At 44.1% G+C, this 22,899-nt stretch overlaps 1 protein-coding gene across 1 annotated transcript in view; it reads left to right on the top strand.

Annotated features, from left to right (window-relative positions):
• Positions 1-308: 308 nt before the first annotated feature.
• Positions 309-22,899, top strand: part of LOC126188357 (uncharacterized) — a 526,233-nt gene continuing 503,642 nt past the window's right edge. Inside the window, exon 1 of the mRNA XM_049929956.1 lies at positions 309-423. The gene's annotated coding sequence lies outside the window, so the exon portion shown is untranslated. The remainder of the gene's footprint in view (positions 424-22,899) is intronic.

Below are 22,899 nucleotides of genomic sequence, written 5' to 3' on the forward strand. Positions count from 1 at the left end.
CGCCGAGGAATTGCTCGTGTAAAACGGGCTTAGGTCCCGATTTTCTGCTAATCGGCTCTGGGAAGACTAGAGGTAGAACCCCGCGAGGCCCGCAGACTGCCGACATCGGTGTACGCAGAAGCGCTCGCGGCCCTTCCTACGCAGTCCCAACAATATGAAACAGGCGGACCGGGCGCTCCAGGAGCGGCGCTGGACCGCTCTGGTTGGAGGGTCGGCCGGCAGGTGGCCGCTGGGCTGTTGCGGCGTTGCCGAGCAACGGCCCGCCGGCAGCGCGGTCCCCCAGCCGCCAGTCGCCAGTAGCCAGTCCGTGTCACGGTGCCGCCGCGTAAGCTACGGTGGTCGCGATCCGCTCCACAGTCGCGCGCCGCGTGTGTTGCCAACGCTTCCACCGGTTCTTCGCCCACCGCATCGGATACCTAAGAGGTAAGTTCTTATTTCCTGCCACGTCCACGTCTGAGTTAATGGAATGAGAAGCTGTCTTCGTGCAACAGCTATCAGGTCTGTTGAGCTTTCCCGTGACGCTTGTACGTATTTTTGAAGGGTTTAAGGACACAGTGAAACATGGCTAAATAAACACGTTTTTCCTACGACGTCTGCTTACGGATGGAACAAAAACTGCAGGAAGGTTACCGTACTTACATACTGATAAACTCTGTTTTCCCCACATATGACCTGTTTCGCTATTGACACGCATTAGAGAAACGAACCTACATTTGCGTCTTACTTTGAATATCACTTATACCTCCCCTGTAGTTCAAATGTCAAACATCTGTCCCAACACGTAAAGAGTCCGTTTTCGCTACGGCATATAACGATAATGGGTGGACCTCTTATACTTGAAACCTAGTGTAGTGTCTTGCAGTGCTCTGTCAACAGGAACCCAGCAATCGCATAATTGACCCTAGGATTAGGAACGAACTGGTTGTCGAACAGCTGTTATCTACCTGGACCTGCCTAGAGAATTTCCATCTTTGACTTACGTGATTACGACCAATACACTCCCGGCTTTGTGATATAGTCGTATCCCACATTTACGTATCTACTCCGCAAGCCACTGCACCGTCCTTGTACAGGCACCAGAGGTTTCAGTCAGCGCACTGGCTTAGATGCCGTATCACATCTTGAAACAATGATGGTTGCCAAATGATTTAACGACGCGTAATATATTACAGCTTACAATTATTGAGACTTCAGGAGTCAAGGTCGTAAGGAGGAGAATAACTTATCGCTTTTGAGGACGCTCTTAATAACGTTATCCCGCGTCCGGCCATCCCGATTTAGGTTTTTCGTGATTTCCCTAAATCGCTTCAACCAAATGCTGGGATGGTTCCTCGGAAAGGGCACGGCCGACTTCTTTCCCCATCCTTCCCTAATCCGATGGGACCGATGACCTCGCTGTTTCGTCCCTTCCCCAAATCAACCAACCAAACAATAACGTTCTCAATACAGTGACGCATGATAAAGATGGAAGGCCAGAAATGTGACGTCTGTTGTACGGACCAGTGAACAGGAAGAATCAGGAACTAATTATTGCTTTCTAATCAGCTAGTATTCACGGATCACAGATTTACGGATTGTGACAACTGCGGTCATAAAATAGTTAATCGGTGCAGGTAGTTACAACCAGCACTGCTTCGCTGTTCGTGACATGTTGATTCCTTCCAGTTTAGCCATCATAGGCTTAGTAGAAAGCATAGCTATTCACTGACGTAACAAAATTTAGTAGTAAGTGTTTCGAAATCACATTTATTCTGTGCATTCCTTTTCAATGCAGATTGACCTGTATGGGTGCAGATATCTCCCGGAGTTTACAGGCTACAGAAGTTCAAGACTTTTCGGTAATGACCTGTCCTGTACGCCAACTACATACAGTCATGGTTATAAGGGATACAATTAACTGAATAAGTGTGATAAAAAGGACTTTGAAAATGTGCCTCCATACATGAGATACGAACATATACGCACACACACTCACTTACTTCATTTCCGTCCAGCAACAATAGGAATTACTATCCTTATCGTTTCCCACCTAGTAAAATATTAAGGTACTTGTATAACAGCACTTTCCGGCTGGGAAGCAAAATATTTCGCTCGTCTTCACAGTGCTGTGTTAAAAAGACTTGCAGACTGTCGTGATGTAGTGGGTTTAACAATGAATTACTTGCCCTCCGATGACATCGCTTCCTTGTTTGACACCTGCAGCATCACTGCACACCACAGCCCAGCGTGGGTGATGCACCGTTTGCGAACCTGTTGACAATTCTTGTTGGCAGCTGGGAAACTGCCACGCGCACGTGAGTCATGGACAGTTCTCATGACTTCTTACCGGACATTCTTCGACTTACTGAGAAATGTTACGCGTTCGATAGATCTCGAATGACTGCTGTGCCTAGCAGAGGTACATGAACGTTATTCAGCTTGTGCTAAATGATCTAAATTGAGCTTCCAATGCATCGCGTTACCGGATGACTGAGTAATAATTTATTATCTGAGTATGGATAGTGTTTGTTTTGCGTATTAATGCTGGGTTTTCTGCGCTATAAAATTGATATATTAACAAAAATTAATTTATACGACATTAAAGTGGATACGTTGCGTAAAATCTAAGACACGTGCATTATTGCTAGATGCTACTAGAAATACCTTCTTTATGGGTTGTCAGTACTAACAAAAAGATCAGGCTGAAGTATTTTGTTATCGTGTAACGTTTCGTGGTTGGTCGCTTCTGCCAGAGAGGTAAAGGGGACGTCATGTGTGCCGTCTGTCATCGAAAGTGAATAAGTTAATTATTTCCACAGATGAGAAAGATTTTTGGTCGGTATTAGTAATAAAGGTCATACCTGCGTGAAAACAAGAATAAGCTGATGTAGTGAAAGTGTGTGAAAATTAAACGAACACTTATGCGTGACATCGTAACGTACGCCCATCTCTTCTGCAGTTGTTCACACCGTCACACATCCGACGAGCAGTTGTGAAACAAATAACCTGTCCATTGAACAGATGGATTGAATACGAAACCACACGTCGAATTTCCCTTCCGTTTACTATCGGAACTCCTGAATTAGTATGTCTCATTATCAACCATAGCCTTCTACTATTAAGAAAAATCTCTCTCACACTATTTGATAAGGTGACACAAGATACATACTTATCACTTTTGGTTTAACTTCACATCTCATCAATTTTTTATATGAATATGTGTGTTGGTTGTTTCTAACAGAACCGCGTGACCGCTACGGTCGCAGGTTCGAATCCTGCCTCGGGCATGGATGTGTGTGATGTCATTAGGTTCGTTAGGTTTAAGTAGTTCTAAGTTCTAGGGGACTGATGACCTCAGAAGTTAAGTCCCATAGTGCTCAGAGCCATTTTTTTTTGTTTTGTTTTTTTTGTTTCTAACATCATTGTTGATAATTAGCGTTTGGAATGAAGAAGGTACCTTAGGATTTAACGCTCCGTCGACGTTAGCTTGTATAGAGCACCAGTGAGGAAGGAATCGAACTTGTCCTTTTCAAAAGAAGCAGGGGATTTAAGCGAGTTCAGTGTGTTAACCACTGCGTCACATCCTTCGGTAATTAGCTTTGGGATGCGGCAGTTTGGTTCCATTGCATCCTTTAATCTTACCTTAGAAATCAAGCAGAGACCTCTCCCCTCAAAATCCCCGATTCTTTGGAGCATCGAACTCCCGTGCATGAAAAGATTCAGTTGTCTCATTATTTTACGGATGAATTAATGTGACACGTATTTAACGTTAAGTGAGTAAATACCTTCACGGTTGAAGTCGCAAAACCCTAATTATGTTGCCAGAATGAGATTTTCATTCTGCAGCGGAGTGTGCACTGATATGAAACTTCCTGGCAGATTAAAACTGTGTGCCGAGCCGAGACTCGAACTCGGGACCTTTGCCTTTCGCGGGCAATTGCTCTACCAACTGAGCTGCCCAAGCACGACTCGAGTTCGAGTCTCGGCCCGGCACACAGTTTTAATCTGCCAGGAAGTTCCCTAGTTATGTTGGTTATTAAAAAATTTGAAATTATTTGAAAAATTTATTGGAAGTGCACTTCTTTTTCTTGTGCCTCTGTCCCGCTTCAACGGAGGGTCAGCATGGCTGTTAACAGATTTGTCATGGTTAGTTTAAATGTTGGCTAGATGCACTTCCTGTCGCCACCCGATGTGGAAATGTCCAACCCAACAGTCTGTATGTTGTGTTTTTTGCGTCAACGTGTGCGAAAGTTTCCTAAATGTTTGCGAGTAGTGTAACGTTGATACCAGACCAGTTTTTCACTTACTTGCATGTGGGAAACCACCTAAAAACGGTATCCATGTTGACCGGCACACCGACCATCGTCGTTAAACAGGGACTGGGTGTTGTGTTGTCCAAATCATCATTTCATCCCCATCGACGCACAAGTCGCCGAAGTGGCGTCAAATCGAAAGACTTGCACCCGGCGAACGGTCTACCCGACGGGAGACCCGAGTCAGACATTTACATTTTACCCGCCGAGCAGATTCGATCCGGGGTCAGCACACCTCCCCCTCCCGGAAGCAGCTTTTTAACACGCACAGCTATCCGGACGCTCATTCTCGAATACTGTATGAATGTAGTCGGGGTAATTTGCGCGCTGTGCGTTACGCTGTCTTAAAACATAAACATATTTTGAAACATCATGAGTTGAGTTATTGTGTCAAACCTTTAACGTAAGATTATACTTTTTAAAGAGCAAATTGCAACAGTATTTTAAATTTGGCCAAGCATTATACTAAATGCTGCAAATCAAGTTTTTGTTGCCCCTGGAACTCGTTAGATAGGCAGCCTGCAACTGAGACCGTGTGACCGTTTGAACCGTTTAGTAACGTAGATCATATGCACAATATAGACCACTGTCAATAAAATTCTCCTGAACTGTTGACCGTATTATCAATATTAAAATCGTCCGACGTTTCGGCCACTATTGGAGGTGGCCTAAACGTGAGACAATTTTAAATATCGACAATGCGGTTGACAGCCCAGGGGAATTTTATTCAGAGTGACAACGCCTACGCTTAGAATATACTGTAGATAACGTTCGACCAGAGTTTAAAATAACTAAACAACGAGGAAAACTCAGATGCATAAACTCTTCAATGTCTATTATAAAGCTTATCCATTATGGGTTTTTAGGACCCATTAAACGTAAATGCCTGAAACCTGCAACCAGTCACTTATTTTTTTATTGGTTGCAGTCTTATGTATTTACTTTTACTTCGGTGTCTTAGTTGTTCCTGACAAGTTGTACAAGCTTGCCAGTTTGGTTTTTTTAATTGAGCGACTTTATATTTACTACACGATGGTGCACAATACATTATGTGTTACTACACGACTTACTCGTTTTGACTGCTGTCTCTACATACCGAAGATGGGATAGCGATTGATATGCAAATATACAGATGATAGTAGGTACACAGGGTATGAAGCGGCAGTGCATTGGCAGAACTGTCGGTAATTTCCATGAATGATTGCCTATCGAAGTCGAGGGACCCAAACGATACATATCGAGCGCGCGATCGTAAATCGATCATGCGACTCCGCTGGCGGGCGTTCTGATCAATTATTTGTGTTCGTCATTTTTATCTGTTTTGCATCGTTCCGTTAGTTGCTCTAAATTACATACCTCCGCGAATTATTCGAGAGTTTCTAGGGAAACCAAGACGATTTATGTCGTCAGTGAGTTGGATGTCTGGTGTACTTGACGTTTCTTCGACGGATTCTCTCACATGGAAGAATCTAATTCCATGTTTATCCAGCGTAGAAAATTGTTCGACTTTTGATGCAAATATGGAGTACTACCAGACGAGGAAAGAAGGGCCTGTGTAGACTGTGGTGGTGCGCAGTGCGTAAAACTTCGAAAGAACAGTTTCGATGCTGAAATACCGTTACACTCTCACTGCGAACAGTGAGGAAAACGAACGAGTTCGACTCATCCAAATTATGCATCCAGACCACCGTAATGGACTTTCACATGACGACAACACCGTCGACGAGTAAGGTAAATCGTCTCCTTTACAGTGACAAGTATCCTTTCTCTTGTCGTTACAGTAGTTCCCAACGTGAACATACTCTTAACGCCCGCCACCAGAGTCGCATGATCGATTTACGGTCGCATGCTCGATATATATCGTTTGGACCCCTCGACTTCGATAGGCAATCATTCTTGGAAATTACTGAACTGTCATTTTACTCAGTTGATTCATGTGAAAGAGTTTCCGACGTGTTTATGGCCGCACCGCGTGAATTAAAAGACTTTGAACGCGGAATGGTTGTTGGAGCAAGACGTATGAGACACTCCATTTTGGAAATCGTTTCGTAGGGAATTAAATACGCAGATATTCACAGTGTCAAGAGCGTGCCGGGAGTATCACATATACAGGGCTATTACAAATGATTGAAGCGATTTCATAAATTCACTGTAGCTCCATTCATTGACATATGGTCACGACACACTACAGATACGTAGGGTCATAAAGTTTTGTTCGGCTGAAGCCGCACTTCAAGTTTCTGCCGCCAGAGCGCTCGAGAGTGCAGTGAGACAAAATGGCGACAGGAGCCGAGAAAGCGTATGTCGTGCTTGAAATGCACTCACATCACTCAGTCATAACAGTGCAACGACACTTCAGGACGAAGTTCAACAAAGATCCATCAACTGCTAACTCCATTCGGCGATGGTATGCGCAGTTTAAAGTTTCTGGATGCCTCTGTAAGGGGAAATCAACGGGTCGGCCTGCAGTGAGCGAAGAAACGGTTGAACGCGTGCGGGCAAGTTTCACGCGTAGCCCGCGGAAGTCGACGAATAAAGCAAGCAGGGAGCTAAACGTACCACAGCCGACGGTTTGGAAAATCTTACGGAAAAGGCTAAAGCAGAAGCCTTGCCGTTTACAATTGCTACAAGCCCTGACACCCGATGACAAAGTCAAACGCTCTGAATTTTCGGCGCGGTTGCAACAGCTCATGGAAGAGGATGCGTTCAGCGCGAAACTTGTTTTCAGTGATGAAGCAACATTTTTTCTTAATGGCAGACACAATGTGCGAATCTGGGCGGTAGAGAATCCTCACGCATTCATGCAGCAAATTCGCAATTCACCAAAAGTTAACGTGTTTTGTGCAATCTCACGGTTTAAAGTTTACGTCCCCTTTTTCTTCTGCGAAAAAAACGTTACAGGACACGTGTATCTGGACACGCTGGAAAATTGGCTCATGCCACAACTGGAGACCGACAGCGCCGTCTTCATCTTTCAACAGGATGGTGCTCCACCGCACTTCCATCATGATGTTCGGCATTTCTTAAACAGGAGATTGGAAAACCGATGGATCGGTCGTGGTGGAGATCACGATCAGCAATTCATGTCATGGCCTCCACGCTCTCCGGAATTAACCCCATGCGATTTCTTTCTGTGGGGTTATGTGAAAGATTCAGTGTTTAAACCTCCTCTACCAAGAAACGTGCCAGAACTGCGAGCTCGCATCAACGATGCTTTCGAACTCACTGATGGGGACATGCTGCGCCGAGCGTGGGAGGAACTTGATTATCGGCTTGATGTCTGCCGAATCACTAAAGGGGCACATATCGAACATTTGTGAATGCCTAAAAAAACTTTTTGAGTTTTTGTATGTGTGTGCAAAGCATTGTGAAAATATCTCAAATAATAAAGTTATTGTAGAGCTGTGAAATCGCTTCAATCATTTGTAATAACCCTGTAACATTACTTTCATGACCTCTCACTGAACGGCCGGGGCACCGGCGTTTGTGTACATTTTCAGTGGTAACACAACAGGCAAGCAGGACTGCGTGAAATAACCGCAGGAATCATTGTGGGACGTACGGCGAACTTATCCGTTAGGACAGAGCGGCGAAATTTAGTGTTAATGGGCTCTGACAGCAGACGAGCGACGCGAGTGCCTTGCTAACGACTCGACATACCCTGCAGCGCCTCTTCAGGGCTCGTCACCATATCGTTTGGATACAGACGACTGGAATACTGTGGCCTGGTCAGGTTGGTAAGAGGTGGTGGTGGGCTTGGAGTCTGGCGCAGATCCCCGAAGCCTTGGACCCAAGCTTTGCAAGGCACTGTGCATGGAATGGAATGGGTCCTCTGGTCCAACTGAACCGATCATTGACTGGAAATGGTTCTCTTCGGCTACTTAAGAACCATTTGCAACCAGTCATGGACTTCATGTTCCCAAACATCGATGCCGCATCACAACTATTGGCGACTGGTTTGAAGAACATTCTGAACAATTCGAGCGAATGATTGGGCCACCCAGATCGCCCGACATGAATCCCATCGAACATTTTTGGGACGTAATAGAGAGGTCAGTTCGTGCACAAAATCCTGCACCGGCAACAGTTTAGCAATTACGGGTGGCTATACAGGCACTGTGGCTCAAGGAGACTTCCAACAACTTGTTGAGTCCAGCCGGCCGCGGTGGCCGTGCGGTTCTAGGCGCTTCAGTCCGGAACCGCGGGACTGCTACGGTCGCAGGTTCGAATCCTGCCTCGGGCATGGATGTGTGTGATGTCCTCAAGTTAGTTAGGTTTAAGTAGTTCTAAGTTCTAGGGGCTGATGACCTAAGATGTCAAGTCCCATAGTGCTCAGAGCCATTTGAACCATTATGTTGAGTCCATGCCATGCCGACTTGCTGAACTAGGCCGGGTAAAAAGGAGGTCCGACACGATATTAGGATGTGTCTCATGACTTTTGTCCGCTGGTCGTGGTCTAGCGGTAGCGTTCTCGCTTCCCGAACACGGGGTCCTGGGTTCGATTCCCGGCGGGGTCAAGGATTTTTCCTGCCTCGAGATGACTGGGTGTTGTTGTGTCGTCTTCATCATCATCATTCATCCCCATTACGGTCGGAGGAAGGCAATGACAAACCACCTCCACTAGGACGTTGCCTAGTACGGCGGTGCGGGTCTCCCGCATCGTTCCCCTACACTCCGTCACGGAGTATGGGACTTCATCATCATCATCTCATGACTTTAGTTCAAAAATGGTTCAAATGGCTCTGAGCACTATGGGACTCAACATCTTAGGTCATAAGTCCCCTAGAACTTAGAACTACTTAAACCTAACTAACCTAAGGACATCACACACACCCATGCCCGAGACAGGATTCGAACCTGCGACCGTAGCAGTCCCGCGGTTCCGGACTGCAGCGCCAGAACCGCGAGACCACCGCGGCCGGCACTGACTTTAGTGTATACGCATATAATCATGTGTTAAAAATTAAAACCCAGTGAAAAATGAAACGCTTGTAAACAGTGACGCATTTACGTTACAGACCTCAAATAAATGATTGAGTCACCTGGAGACAGCATATGGATTCTTAGTAAGTGGAAATCATCACGCAGTTGCAATGGCGTCGAACGGCGCTTTGAAGATTAAATTTTAAAGAATGGAAGTTTTAAAATTTTCCATCAGTTCCATGATTAGCTATACTGGGCACCTCTGCTCTCGCAGTCCTAATTAGCGCAGCAAGTAGTGCGTCTAGCGGAAAACGGTGATGCAATCAGCGACTGCAGAGAGAAGAAATCGCCCTCTTCCAGACTGGAGGAGTCTCCGCAACACTTGCTTCCTGGACGATGGCTGCGCTCTCACCAGGCCCCTAAAAATCTTGTCCATCCCGGTTTCCGTTTTCTGCACTCGGTGTTATCCCCCTTCAGTGTACAGTAATACTCAAACATCACGATTTTGTACTAATACTTCGGACAAATCGGAACTACGGACCACACAAATCTCGGCGTGGTGAACGGAGATACCGGACTGAGATTTATCGCAAGATTCATGTTGTTGTTGTTGTGGTCTTCAGTCCTGAGACTGGTTTGATGCAGCTCTCCATGCTACCCTATCCTGTGCAAGCTTCTTCATCTCCCAGTACTTACTGCAACCTACATCCTTCTGAATCTGCTTACTGTATTCATCTCTTGGTCTCCCTCTACGATTTTTACCCTCCACGCTGGCCTCCAGTGCTAAATTTGTGATCCCTTGATGCCTCATAACATGTCCTACCAACCGATCCCTTCTTCTGGTCAAGTTGTGCCACAAACTCCTCCCCCACATTGATTCTATTCTCTTCTTGTCCAAACTATTTATCGTCCATGTCTCACTTCCATAATGGCTACACTCCATACAAATACTTTCAGAAATGACTTCCTGACACTTAAATCTATACTCGATGTTAACAAATTTCTCTTCTTCAGAAACGCTTTCCTTGCCATTGCCAGTCTACATTTTATATCCTCTCTACTTCGACCATCATCAGTTATTTTGCTCCCCAAATAGCAAAACTCTTTTACTACTTTAAGTGTCTCATTTCCTAATATAATTCCCTCAGCACCACCCGACTTAATTTGACTAAATTCCATTATCCTCGTTTTGCTTTTGTTGAAGTTCATCTTGTATCCTCCTTTCAAGACACTGTCCATTCCGTTCAACTGCTCTTCCAAGTCTTTTGCTGTCTCTGACAGAATTACAATGTCATCGGCGAACCTCAGAGTTTTTATTTCTTCTCCATGGATTTTAATACCTACTCCGAATTTTTCTTTTGTTTCCTTTACTGCTTGCTCAATATACAGATTGAATAACATCGGGGAGAGGCTACAACCCTGTCACACTCCCTTCCCAACAACTGCCTCCCTTGCGTAATTTCCCTGCGGAGGAGACACTTTCCACACACATTTGCCGTTCGCTTAATTCTTGACTAGTGTTCATCAAGCGGGACCGGTACCAAGTTGGCCAGTCCGAAAGTTGCGGAACTCTGCGGAGGTGTTCCACCGCATGATGGGTATTAAATTAGGAAAATTTCATTCCATTCGGAACTGACGTCCTTTCTCATCAGTATAAGATGTGGCCCTCCCTCCAACAGTTACCAAATCAGCCCTGTTGTGATACCCAACATCTCCCCACGCCGTGATTCCAGGGGTTGGAGAGGTACGGGTCTAGAGAATCGCTGCTTCCATCAGGTGGTCTACAGACACACCGGCGCTATTCTATCACGAATAGAAGTGAGATCTATTTCTCAACACCATAAAATGTCGCCCCATGTTGCAGATGACAGTGGACCTACGTCGTGGATGTCCCTGTTGTCTGTGGTACGGTGTCAGCGGTAGAAAATGCACGAGACACGAGACCAGAACCCAGCTACCAGCAGTCTGTTCCTGACGGCTCGCGTTCACTCCCGGCCTGCATCCTCTGTCCGGATTTCAGTTTTTGTCATCCACCTATTCATCAAAGATAGTGAAACAGTCTTCCGATCCTTTCGTGATGCAGTCGTTCTAGGAGGACCTGCCCCTGTTCTTCTCGCCATACAGCTGTCGTGAGTCCACCTCATGACCTACCATTCTCCAGTCGTTGCCCTGCAGCCAGCTGCGTGTCGGGGTGACGCTCCCATGCCCCTCTTGCGAATGCTTTCATCTCTCTCAAAATCTCAAGGAAGACGACAAAGTCCACGTGCACGTCCTGTGGGACATTTTGTGCTACATTTGTAAAGTTCCAGTGAAGTTAGGCACACCCAACAGCCTTCATGTCCTTCATTTGTAAGAATATTTTTATGTGTACCGAAAATAAACTCGCATACGGATGAAATTTTTGTACATCCCACAGCCACGGAAATGCTGAGTATCAGTTACATGCATTTCTGAAAGAACAGACGTGTTGACGATAGCGAGCTGTACGAAATTCTTCGAAATTAACTTGCTAACTGTGAATTACTTGACGTCCGCTATATTAGGTACAGAATTACTACCCATTAGTGGCACATGAAAATTTGTACCGGGCCGGGACTCGAACCCTGATTTCCCGCTTATCGCGATCAGTCGCGCCTTAATAAATTCGGCTATCCGTGAACGCTCCCCGGACCGACCCAAACTTCCATATGTCAAACTGTCTAAATCTTTATATCGCAGTCCACTAAACTCATCACCTAATGTTCGCAACATTGCTTGGATTCTCGCAATACGGAGAATGAGACAACGAGGCTCCTGTTACGGGAATCCAAGTAATGTTGCGAGCGTTAGCTGATGAATTTGGTGAACTGCTTGTTAGTTAATTAGTTAGTTAGTTGGTCGCGTGTTCCATTGATCAATCGCACGGTACGGTAGCCGTTATGATGTGGAACGCGTCAAGTGCACAAGAAATGCACATATGAAACAAGATTTTTTAAAAGATTAATATTTCTATTATTTACGCCATTCCCTTAAATGGCATAAAATGCATATACTATATTTATAGATTTATTTATTCCTGTTCAAGAATTCATCTATGGTATAGAAGGAGTTGTCAAGGAGATATGATTTCAATTTATTTTTGAAGCTATTGCTGCTGTCTGTCAGACATTTTATTTCATCTGGTAATTTGTCGAAAATTTTTATAGCAGCATATTTTACCCCTTTCTATGCCAAAGATAGGTTGAGTAAAGGATAGTGTAAGTCTTTATTTTTTCTGGTATTATAATCATGAATGTCACTGTTCCCAGAATGAGAAGATAGGAGACGAGGTACTGGCGGAATTGAAGCTGTGAGAACGGGTCGTGAGTCGTGCTTGGGTAGCTTAGTTGGTAGAGCACTTACCCGCGAAAGGCAAATGTCCCGAGTTCGAGTCTCGGTCCGGCACACAGTTTTAATCTGTCAGGAAGTTTCATGAATGTCACTGTTCTTTTTAAACTGGTCCATGTTGTTGAGAAAAAATTTCATTAGTGAGTAAATGTACTGTGAGGCTACTGTAAGAATTCCCAATTTTTAAAAAGATCTCTATAAGATGTGCGACTATGAACCCCACACATTAATCTAACCACTTTCTTTTGAGCAGTAAATACCTTTTGTCTAAATGTTGAGCTACCCCAAAATATTATTCCGTATGACATCAGAGAGTGAAAGTATGCAAAGTATATTAGCTTACTAATTTCTATATTCTCAAAATTGGCGATTATTCTGATTGCAAAAGTTACTGAACATAGTTGGATTAGAAGATCCAAAATATGAATTTTCCAATTAAGATTCTCATCTATATGTGCACCCAAAAACTTTGTATGCTCTACCCTGTCTACTGACTTCTGTCGATGTGTTATATTTATTGAAGGAACTGTACTTTTTGCAGCAGAAAATTGGCTGCACTGTGTTTTTTCAAACTTTATAGCAAGCCCATTTGCAGATAACCAATTAATGAATTTTCCAAAGACCTTATTTGTATCATTTTCAATTGGAGTTTCTTTAACTGCGATATAAAGACGTCGACATTGTGACATATGGAAGCTTGGGCTGGCCCGGGAGGTGTGCACTGATAGCCTAAACGTTAAGGCGACCGCTCGTAATAAGGGGGAAATACTGGTTAGAGTCCCGGTTCAGCTTAAATTGTCATGCGTCACTGTGTACGTATGCAGCTAATGTCAAGGGATTTGCAGAAGGAAATAAATTTTGGAATACTGGACTGCCGGTTCAGTGGCGTTCCATCAAGGTGTAAAACGTTTCATTTCCGTCACTGTAGGTTGAGAAGATTCAAACAAACACTGCGACATTAGGGTTTATTTGGTCAGCACGAGAGCGTCACAGAAAGGAAGGAACGCCGTCAAGAATTTAGTCCGGAGTGGTCTGTAACAGTGGTTAGGTGGGATACAATTTGAAATCAGTGTTAACCCTTCCGGAGGAAATGGTGTTTGCTGTGACTTAGCGAACTGGGAGAACGCTGCTTCTACCGCAGACTTTTGCCGGCGAAATTTTTTGTCCAACGAGTTAGGTAAGAGGTGACTGCTCACTTTCTGGGTTGCTCTTCGCTTTTCCTGCGAAGAATTAGCGCTGCATCACCACCAGCAAGAAGTGCTGTACCGCGTCATTGACCGCGTTTTGTGTTACCCGTTTCGCATGAAGCGTCCCTTCACGTGACCCGACCTTTTCTATCGACATCCTTCCAATGATCACAGTACTTTCATGTGTGAATAAATTTTCGATCTTTAGTAGAACAATTAAATGTTGATCAGTACCTGGAACATAAACCACATTACGTCTTGTCGACAGAACGTTTAATGCTAACCTTCCCTTCCTTCCGAATCACATAGTTAACGAGTTATTAACAGCGCCCGCTACGGTCGCAGGTTCGAATCCTGCCTCGGGCATGGATGTGTGTGATGTCCTTGGGTTAGTTAGGTTTAAGTAGTTCTAAGTTCTAGGGGACTGATGACCACAGATGTTAAGTCCCATAGTGCTCAGAGCCAGCCATTAACAGCGCTTTTGCCCTTACTTGTAGTTTCTGTCGTTATTCTCGTTGCATTACTGCCTTAGGCTATACTCAAGGCTGTTAGTCACTTCATATGTATCCTAAGTGTGCATTTACCCAATGTCAAAAACATTTCTGTCATTACTACATCCATTCAATAACTTTATCTTGGAATCCTTCATTTGGTCCGTGTATGCATAGAAAAACAACAAGATGCAAAACACCTTGTTATTTGTTTACTTATTTATAGTTCAGAGAAGGCTAAGGCCAGTCAGAAAAAACTCCGATGAGGACATCGACTGGCTCCTTCTCCAAACAATAGATTTCTGTCGACGAGGAATTGTAATTTCCGACCGTTGATTAGAGAGACTTGGTGATTATATTGAAAAATAATAGCGTCACCAATCTTTTCTACTTACAATTTTAGTGTAGCATTCGCTAAAAATTATTTGGCCTTCCATCATAATGTGTAACTTACTTTTCGATTGCCCTCGTTATGTACAATATATTGTCTTAGTTTCCAGGTAAAGGAGTAAGAAGTATACCTTTTCTTGCTATGAAAGAACATAACGTGACATATCGACCATGAACTGTGCGACAATTAGCGTCTTCGGCAATGACCGAAGGAAAAATGAGGGAACAGTGTCGTGCTGTTATAGAAGGCTATACAAATGTACTACTTCTTCTTCTTCGCGGATGGATCACTTACGACCACGCGTAATCAACATTTGTTGGCCTTCCTTTTCGCCCAGTATTCCTTCATAAACAACGAAAGGGCTAGCTTTCGTTGCGTAGACCATGTATGTCGGTTCGTTTGTCTCTCTTCTTCCTCAAAATCCCGTGTGTTTGTGATTTTTCTGATTTCATTTCTATCATGTAGATTTGGAGACCCTAATTCTCTCAGGTCTTTTTCCGTTTGTTTGTACCAGTTCGGTCTTGTAGTTTTGTTCATTAAAAATGTATGGATTTTGTGCGTTAACCTGTTTTGAGTCCATTCTTTCTAAACGCCCCAAGAATTGGATTCCTCTAATACGCATTGTGTCTGTTATTTTGGAGATATTTTTATATATTTCTGCATTGGGTTTTGGATAATGCACACCATCTTTAGTTCTTGGTCCTAGGATTTTCCTCATTATTTTACTTCTAATTCCTCTTTTAGTGTTCTGTGTACAAATGTACATAATTAGAAGAATAATGTCGAAAGGGGGGGGGGGGATGTGGAGGAGTAATGGCGTTCAGTCAGAAGGCAAGGTTGCGTACGCGAATGAAAAGTGCTGTAAAACCATCTATCGAATGAAAAACTGCTGTGAAACCATCTATCGCTGTTAGTACACTTAATTTGAAGTTTCCATTCGTATCCAGAAAAACACTGCATCAAATTGTTGCTAAGAAACTGCATATGTGGAAACTGAGTGCGAGGCAGGCATCAGCAAAGTTGATAAATGTTCACGAAACATCCGCGGATTAATTTTTGGGCTGAAATAACGGAGAGGTTTTTTTCTACCAATGTGACCACTGAAGGAATATTTTCTTTCTTTCTTTCCTTCTTTATGGCGATGTGAGGTCTAAGCATTCATCAATTCATCCAGCTGCATAATTCATATCTGTCAAAGCCGAAAAAGCTCAAACAACTACACTGAGCACGGAAAAACGTAACAACAGTGTTCTGAGATGAGTAAAATGTGCTCCCGGTGGACGCAATTATTGCGTCTGTCGGACCGTCGTTGGAGAGGGCAGCCGTGCCCTTCACTCGGACCGCACACACTTCCTATCTGCCGCCCATCGCGTCCACTGCTCGGTAAAAGACTAATGTGGCATTGACGCTGAAGTGCCGTTAACCGCGCTTAACGGCCAGCGTACGTGGTTTGCGGTCTGTGGCGGCTGTCTGCAGCTAACGGCCACAGCGCCTCTAGCGACGCAGCTACGGGAATCTGCCCATCTTTTTACTACCCGGTACGTTCCCAGTCCACATGCCAGAGACTGCAATTTTGTTGATGGTGTTCCACGATCCATTTCAGTTCACCATCTCATTTTCCTGGCGCCAGTTAAACGCCACTCAGCTCCTTCTGCCGAACGTCAAAACTGCAATGTAGTACTTCAACGTACAGTACGAGACACGTTACACACGCAGTGAACCTATGAGAATAGTTCGCGTAGTGGAAACTTAGTAAGCGATTTATCACAATTAGTCGTATTGTAAAGAAGGCCGCCACAAAGCCATTTAAATGCCGAATTTTGACCGTGAATGTATCTAAATATTTAACTCCGCAAACGTAATTTAGTAAACTTTAATGATTGTAGACTCGGAAGAAGGCGTTTCACTAGCAAAATCAGTGTAATGATCACACTAAAATTTGGTTAACAAATCCCTACAAGAAAGGTAAATTGCAAAATTCCCGAGAATACCTACATCTGTGGAGCAAATAGAGCCGCGCGGGGTTAGCCGAGCGGTGTAAGGCGCTGCAGTCATGGGCTGTACGGCTGGTGACGGCGGAGGTTCGACTCCTCCCTCGGGCATGGGTGTGTGTGTTTGTCCTTAGGATAATTTAGGTTAAGTAGTGTGTAAGCTTAGGGACTGGTGACCTTAGCAGTTAAGTCCCATAAGATTTCACACACATTTGAACATTTTTTTGGAGCAAACAGTAATATCGCTCTCTTGAATCTCCAGACGCAAGTAAGCTCACAGGTGCCTGAGAATGCTCCAATAATGACGAGTTCTAGAACGCTGACAAATTGGCCGGAGCCCAGAAACTAATGGCGGATGCCACAGATCCATATTTTAATGTATGTGAAATCTTATGGGACGTAACTGCTAAGGTCATCAGTCCCTAAGCTTACTCACTACTTAACCTAAATTATCCTAAGGACAAACACACACACCCATGCCCGAGGGAGGAGTCGAACCTCCGCCGGGACCAGCCGCACAGTCCATGACTGCAGGGCCTTATACCGCTCAGCTAATCCCGCGCGGCGATCCATATTTTAACAAGTGCGACATTTAAATACATTAAATTATCTAACATAAATACAACTAACACATAACTGTATGTTACAGCACATCCTCCAAAAAGATACATAAGGATACGTACATCAGCTACCAAAATAAAAATGAAATCGAGCCGAAGTTCGCAAATAGTAATGGCAAAGAAGTAATAATACGGCAAACAATGTCAACATGAAATGTTTTAATCCAGTCATAACACTACGTTTATTCAGAGAAAATGAATACTGAAAAATCTTAAAAAAAAAACAATGAAATTACTGTTGAAAGGACTGCTTCGCGAGTCGTTGCTGAGATAGAGAGAGATTTGTAGCGAAGTTTAACTGTGCATGGGGAATGGGGGGGAGGGGGGGCGATATGCGAAATTGTCGTTAGCTCGGCAGTGGTGGCGACGGAAACATAAATCTGTCGACGGTAAATAGCAACTGTTACGTTCACTTGTGTCCATGCTCGGTTTTCCGGTAATGCTATTGTCACCTTCCTTCGGATACAGACTGGTTGGAAACCACTGCTACCATTTGAATCGAAGCTGGTATGTTTATGACGATAACATTTCTGATACACACGATGGAGCTATTAACGCCAAGTCCGCAGCTTCGAAAAAAATTATCAACATTCATTTCAGCTCTGTGATCGCAAACTTAAAGAGTTCGCCCGGTTGCCACACGCGTTACATTCGCGAATTCACAGTCCAGTGAGTAAGTTTTACGCGTAGAACAATGCTTATTTGTTTTTATAGCGACTGTTAGTGGTAGAACGCAAGTGAAACCTCATTAAGTTGAAAATTTAAAAAAAATATCGTGCATTAGTTTTTGCAACTCACTCAACAGCAAACAATGTGGACCAGCAGACAACAATCACAGCTCAATGTTCTTTCACGTGCGCATTGTCATTTTCAGTTTGCTGCAACCCGCGAGGCTCATATTGTTCAAACCAGTCTAATAATTTCTTTCCGTTTAACGCCAAGTTCATGCCGTATTGGAAACGTAAGAGTTGTGCGACAGTAGTTTGCGTACGTTCTCAACCGACACGACACCGATCACTCCTTCACCTAATCACGCACAAACTCGTCCCCGCGTACTGTATCTCACTGTTCGATTTTCTCACTATCGATATAGCTATCGCTCTCACAGTTCGAGTGCAGTTATCTTTCACACATTCATATCCTAGACAGTTATTAAAAAAACTAACATAAGATTAAAATTATTGCATACTCACAAGTCAAAATAAACGTAATAGTAAGAACTTCATATCGTAAGATAGTTACAAATATTACTGATGTCAGCTTTTAACTGGAAGATGAGTACTTTCCACTGTTATGACTTGTACGTCGTCAGTCTTAAAAGACACAAGCTAACCTAGACCTTGGCCTGCGTCACAAATCAGTCTGTCAACACAACCAACATTTCAGGGCGGGAGGGGCGGACGAAAAAGTGTCACACTCTGGCAGTGCATGTCAGGAACTACATGGAAGAAAATATTGGGATGTGGGATAGCTTAAACAAGGGGAGAACGGAATTTTCATTGTTAGCTCACAGTTTATTTCACATTTATTTATCATCCCATTGAAGTCATGAATCACATAATGACTTCAATGACACACTGTTCCAATACTCACTTTGTACACTTACGTTACTAGTCGAAACAAGGCCCCGGGAGTAGACAACATTCCATAAGAACTACTGACGACCTTGGGAGAGCCAGTCCTGACAAAACTCTACCATCTGGTGAGCAAGATGTACGAGACAGGGGAAGTACCCTCAGACTTCAAGAAGAATATAATAATTCCAATCCCAAAGAAAGCAGGTGTTGACAGATGTGAAAATTACCGCCGGCCGCGGTGGCCGTGCGGTTCTAGGCGCTTCACTCCGGAACCGCGGGACTGCTACGGTCGCAGGTTGGAATCCTGCCTCGGGCGTGGATGTGTGTGATGTCCTTAGGTTAGTTAGGTTTAAGTAGTTCTAAGTTCTAGGGGACTGATGACCTAAGATGTTAAGTCCCATAGTGCTCAGAGCCATTTGAACTATTTTTTTGAAAATTACCGAACTATCAGTTTAATAAGTCACAGCTGCAAAATACTGAAACGAATTATTTACAGACGAATGGAAAAACTGGTAGAAGCCGACCTCGGGGAACATCAGTTTGGATTCCGTAGAAATGTTGGAACACGTGGGGCAATACTGACCTTACGACTTATCTTAGAAGAAAGACTAAGGAAATACAAACCTATGTTTCTAGCATTTGTAGACTTAGAGAAAGCTTTTGACAATGTTGATTGGAATACTCTCTTTCAAATTCTAAAGGTGGCAGGAGTAAAATACAGGGAGCGAAAGGTTACTTACAATTTGTACAGAAACCAGATGGCAGTTATAAGAGTCGAGGGACATGAAAGGGAAACAGTGGTTGGGAAGGGAGTGAGGCAGGGATGTAGCCCCTCCCCGATGTTATTCAATCTGTATATTGAACAAGCAATAAAGGAAACAAAAGAAAAATTTGGAATAGTTATTAAAATCCATGGAAAAGAAATAAAAACTTTGAGGTTCGCCGATGACATTGTAATTCTGTCAGAGACAGCAAAGGACTAGGAAGAGCAGTTGAATGGAATGGACAGTGTCTTGAAAGGAGGATATAAGATGAACATCAACAAAAGCAAAACAAAGATAATGGAATGTAGTCGAATTAAGTCGGGTGATGCTGAGGGAATTAGATTAGGAAATAAGACACATAAAGTAGTAAAGGAGTTTTGCTATTTGCGGAGCAAAATAACTGATGATTGTCGAAGTAGAGAGGATATAAAATGTAGACTGGCAATGGGAAGGAAAGCGTTTCTGAAGAAGAGAAATTTGTTAACATCGAGTATAGATTTAAGTGTCAGGAAGTCGTTTCTGAAAGTATTTGTATGGAGTGTAGCCATTATGGAAGTGAAACATGGACGATAAATAGTTTGGACAAGAAGAGAATAGAAGCTTCGAAATGTGGTGCTACAGAAGAATATTGAAGATTAGGTGGGTCGATCACGCAACTAATGAGGAGGTATTGAATAGAATTGGGGAGAAGAGAAGTTTGTGGCACAACTTGACAAGAAGAAGGGATCGGTTGGTAGGACATGTCCTGAGGCATCAAGGGATCACAAATTTAGCATTGGAGGGCAGCATGGAGGGTAAAAATCGTAGAGGGAGACCAAGAGATGAATACAGTAAGCAGATTCAGAAGGATGTTGGTTGCAGTAGGTACTGGGAAATGAAGGAACTTGCACAGGATAGATTAGCATGGAGAGCTGCATCAAACCAGTCTCAGGACTGAAGACCACAACAACAACAACAACACATGTTACTAGTTATCAATAACGCGTCATCAGTTATCAATTTAAGCCGCGATTTCTTGAAGAGTTGGCTTGAATCTTCACGATTATCACTTCTGAATGTGGATGGATACATAGAGCAGCCAGTAATCGAAGTGGTAATTCCATCTGGAAAATCACGAAGATTATGAAACTTTTTTACTGTTTCTAATTACCAGAGATATAATTGGCAATGCACAACTGTTAATATTGCCGGTAATGAAAGCAGTTGAGCTGGGGGGAGGTTTCACACTGTATGAACGATCTCACAACGTTCATTCACAGACTTAGAAACTAGCCTTGTTTATGACGAAGACGGGCTAAAGACTCTGTGGCAGCTCCTCCAGTGCTACTGCCAATGATATTTTTAATTCCGTTGTATCGAGTGACTGTAAATGTGGTTCAGATACTTGTGAACATAACAACGTGCTCAGAATCTGTATTCTACACAAGAACGTTATTAATATTCACACTTCTTCCATTAATACAAAATTATAGCCAGAGGAAGAACAAATGTAAAACATATTTCCTACTCACTGTTTTGATGAGACGTCTGTGGACAAGCGTAACTTTCGTATAGACTGAAGCGCCATAGAAACTGGTATAGGCGTGCGTATTCAAATACAGAGATATGTAAACAGGCAGAATACGGCGCTGCGGTAGGTAACGCCTATATAAGACAACAAGTGTCTGGCGCAATTGTTAGATCGGTTACTGCTGCTACAGTGGCAAGTTATCAAGATTTAAGTGAGTTTGAACGTGGTGCTATAGTCGGCGCACGAGCGATGGGGCACACTATCTCCGAGTTAGCGATGAAGTGGGGATTCTCCCGTAAGACCAATCAAGAGCGTACCGTGAATATCAGGTATCCGGTAAAAAAATCAGATCCGCAACACCGCTGCGGCCGGAAAAAGATGCTGCAAGAACGGGATCAACGACGACTGAAGAGAATCGTTCAACGTGACAGAAGTGCAACCCTTCCGCAAACGGCTGCAGATTTCAATGCTGGGCAATCAACAAGTGTCAGTGTGCGAAGCACTCAACGAAACGTCATCTACATGGGCTTTCGGAGCCGGAGGCCCACTCGTGTAGTCTTGATGATTGCACGACAAAAACCTGTACGCCACGCCTGTCAACACCGACAGTGGACTGTTGATGATTGGAAACGTGTTGCCTGGTCGGACGAGTCTCGTTTCAAATTGCATCGAGCGGATGGACGTGTACGGGTGTGGAGACAACCTCATGAATCCATGGACCCTGCATGTCAGCAGGGGACTGTTCAAGGTGATGGAGGCTCTGAAATGGTGTGGAGCGTGTGCAGTTGGAGTGATATCGGACATCTGATACGTCTACACTGGTGACACGTACGTGAGCATCCTGTCTGATCACCGGCATCCATTCAAATGGTTGAAATGGCTGTGAGCACTATGGGACTTCAACATCTGAGGTCATCAGTCCCCTAGACTTAGAACTACTTAAACCTAACTAACCTAAGGACATCACACACATCCATGCCCGAGGCAGGATTCGAACCTGCGACCGTAGCAGCAGCGCGGTTGCGGACTGAAGCGCCTAGAACCGCTCGGCCACAACGGCCGGCATGCATCCATTCATGTCCATTGTGCATTCCGATGGACTAGCGACGCCCCACATGTCCGGAATTGCCGGCCGGGGTGGCCGAGCGGTTCTAGGCGCTACAGTCTGGAACCGCGCGACCGCTACGATCGCAGGTTCGAATCCTGCCTCGGGCATGGGTGTGTGAGATGTCCTTAGGTTAGTTAGGTTTAAGTAGTTCTAAGTTCTAGGGGACTAATGACCTCAGAAATTAAGTCCCATAGTGCTCAGAGCCATTTGAACCATGTCCGGAATTGTTAGATAGTGGCTCCAGGAAGACTCTTCTAAGTATAAACACTTCCGCTGGCCACCAAACTCCCCAGACACGAACGTTATTGGGCATATCTGGGATACCTTGCAACGTGCTGTTGAGAATTCTTACGTGTTTATGGACAGTCCTGCAGCATTCATGGTGTCAATTCCCTCCAGCACTACTTCCGACATTAGTCGAGTCCATGCGACGTCGTATTGCGGCACTTCTGCGTTCTCGCGGGGACCCTACACGATATTCGGCATGTGTATGAGTTCCTTTGTCTCTTCAGTGTATTAACAACCCCAGGTAACATTCTGTGAGTTGGATTACTGAAACGCTAACCTTAGGTCTTGACCAGTAATCGTCTTTACAGATGAGAACATATAACTGGGTTGCATTGACGCAGTTCAGTTCTTATTTGCGACTAATGACACTGTAACATCTACGGTAATAAGT

Source organism: Schistocerca cancellata, chromosome 5 (assembly GCF_023864275.1).
Source record: "Schistocerca cancellata isolate TAMUIC-IGC-003103 chromosome 5, iqSchCanc2.1, whole genome shotgun sequence".
NCBI lineage: Eukaryota > Metazoa > Arthropoda > Insecta > Orthoptera > Acrididae > Schistocerca > Schistocerca cancellata.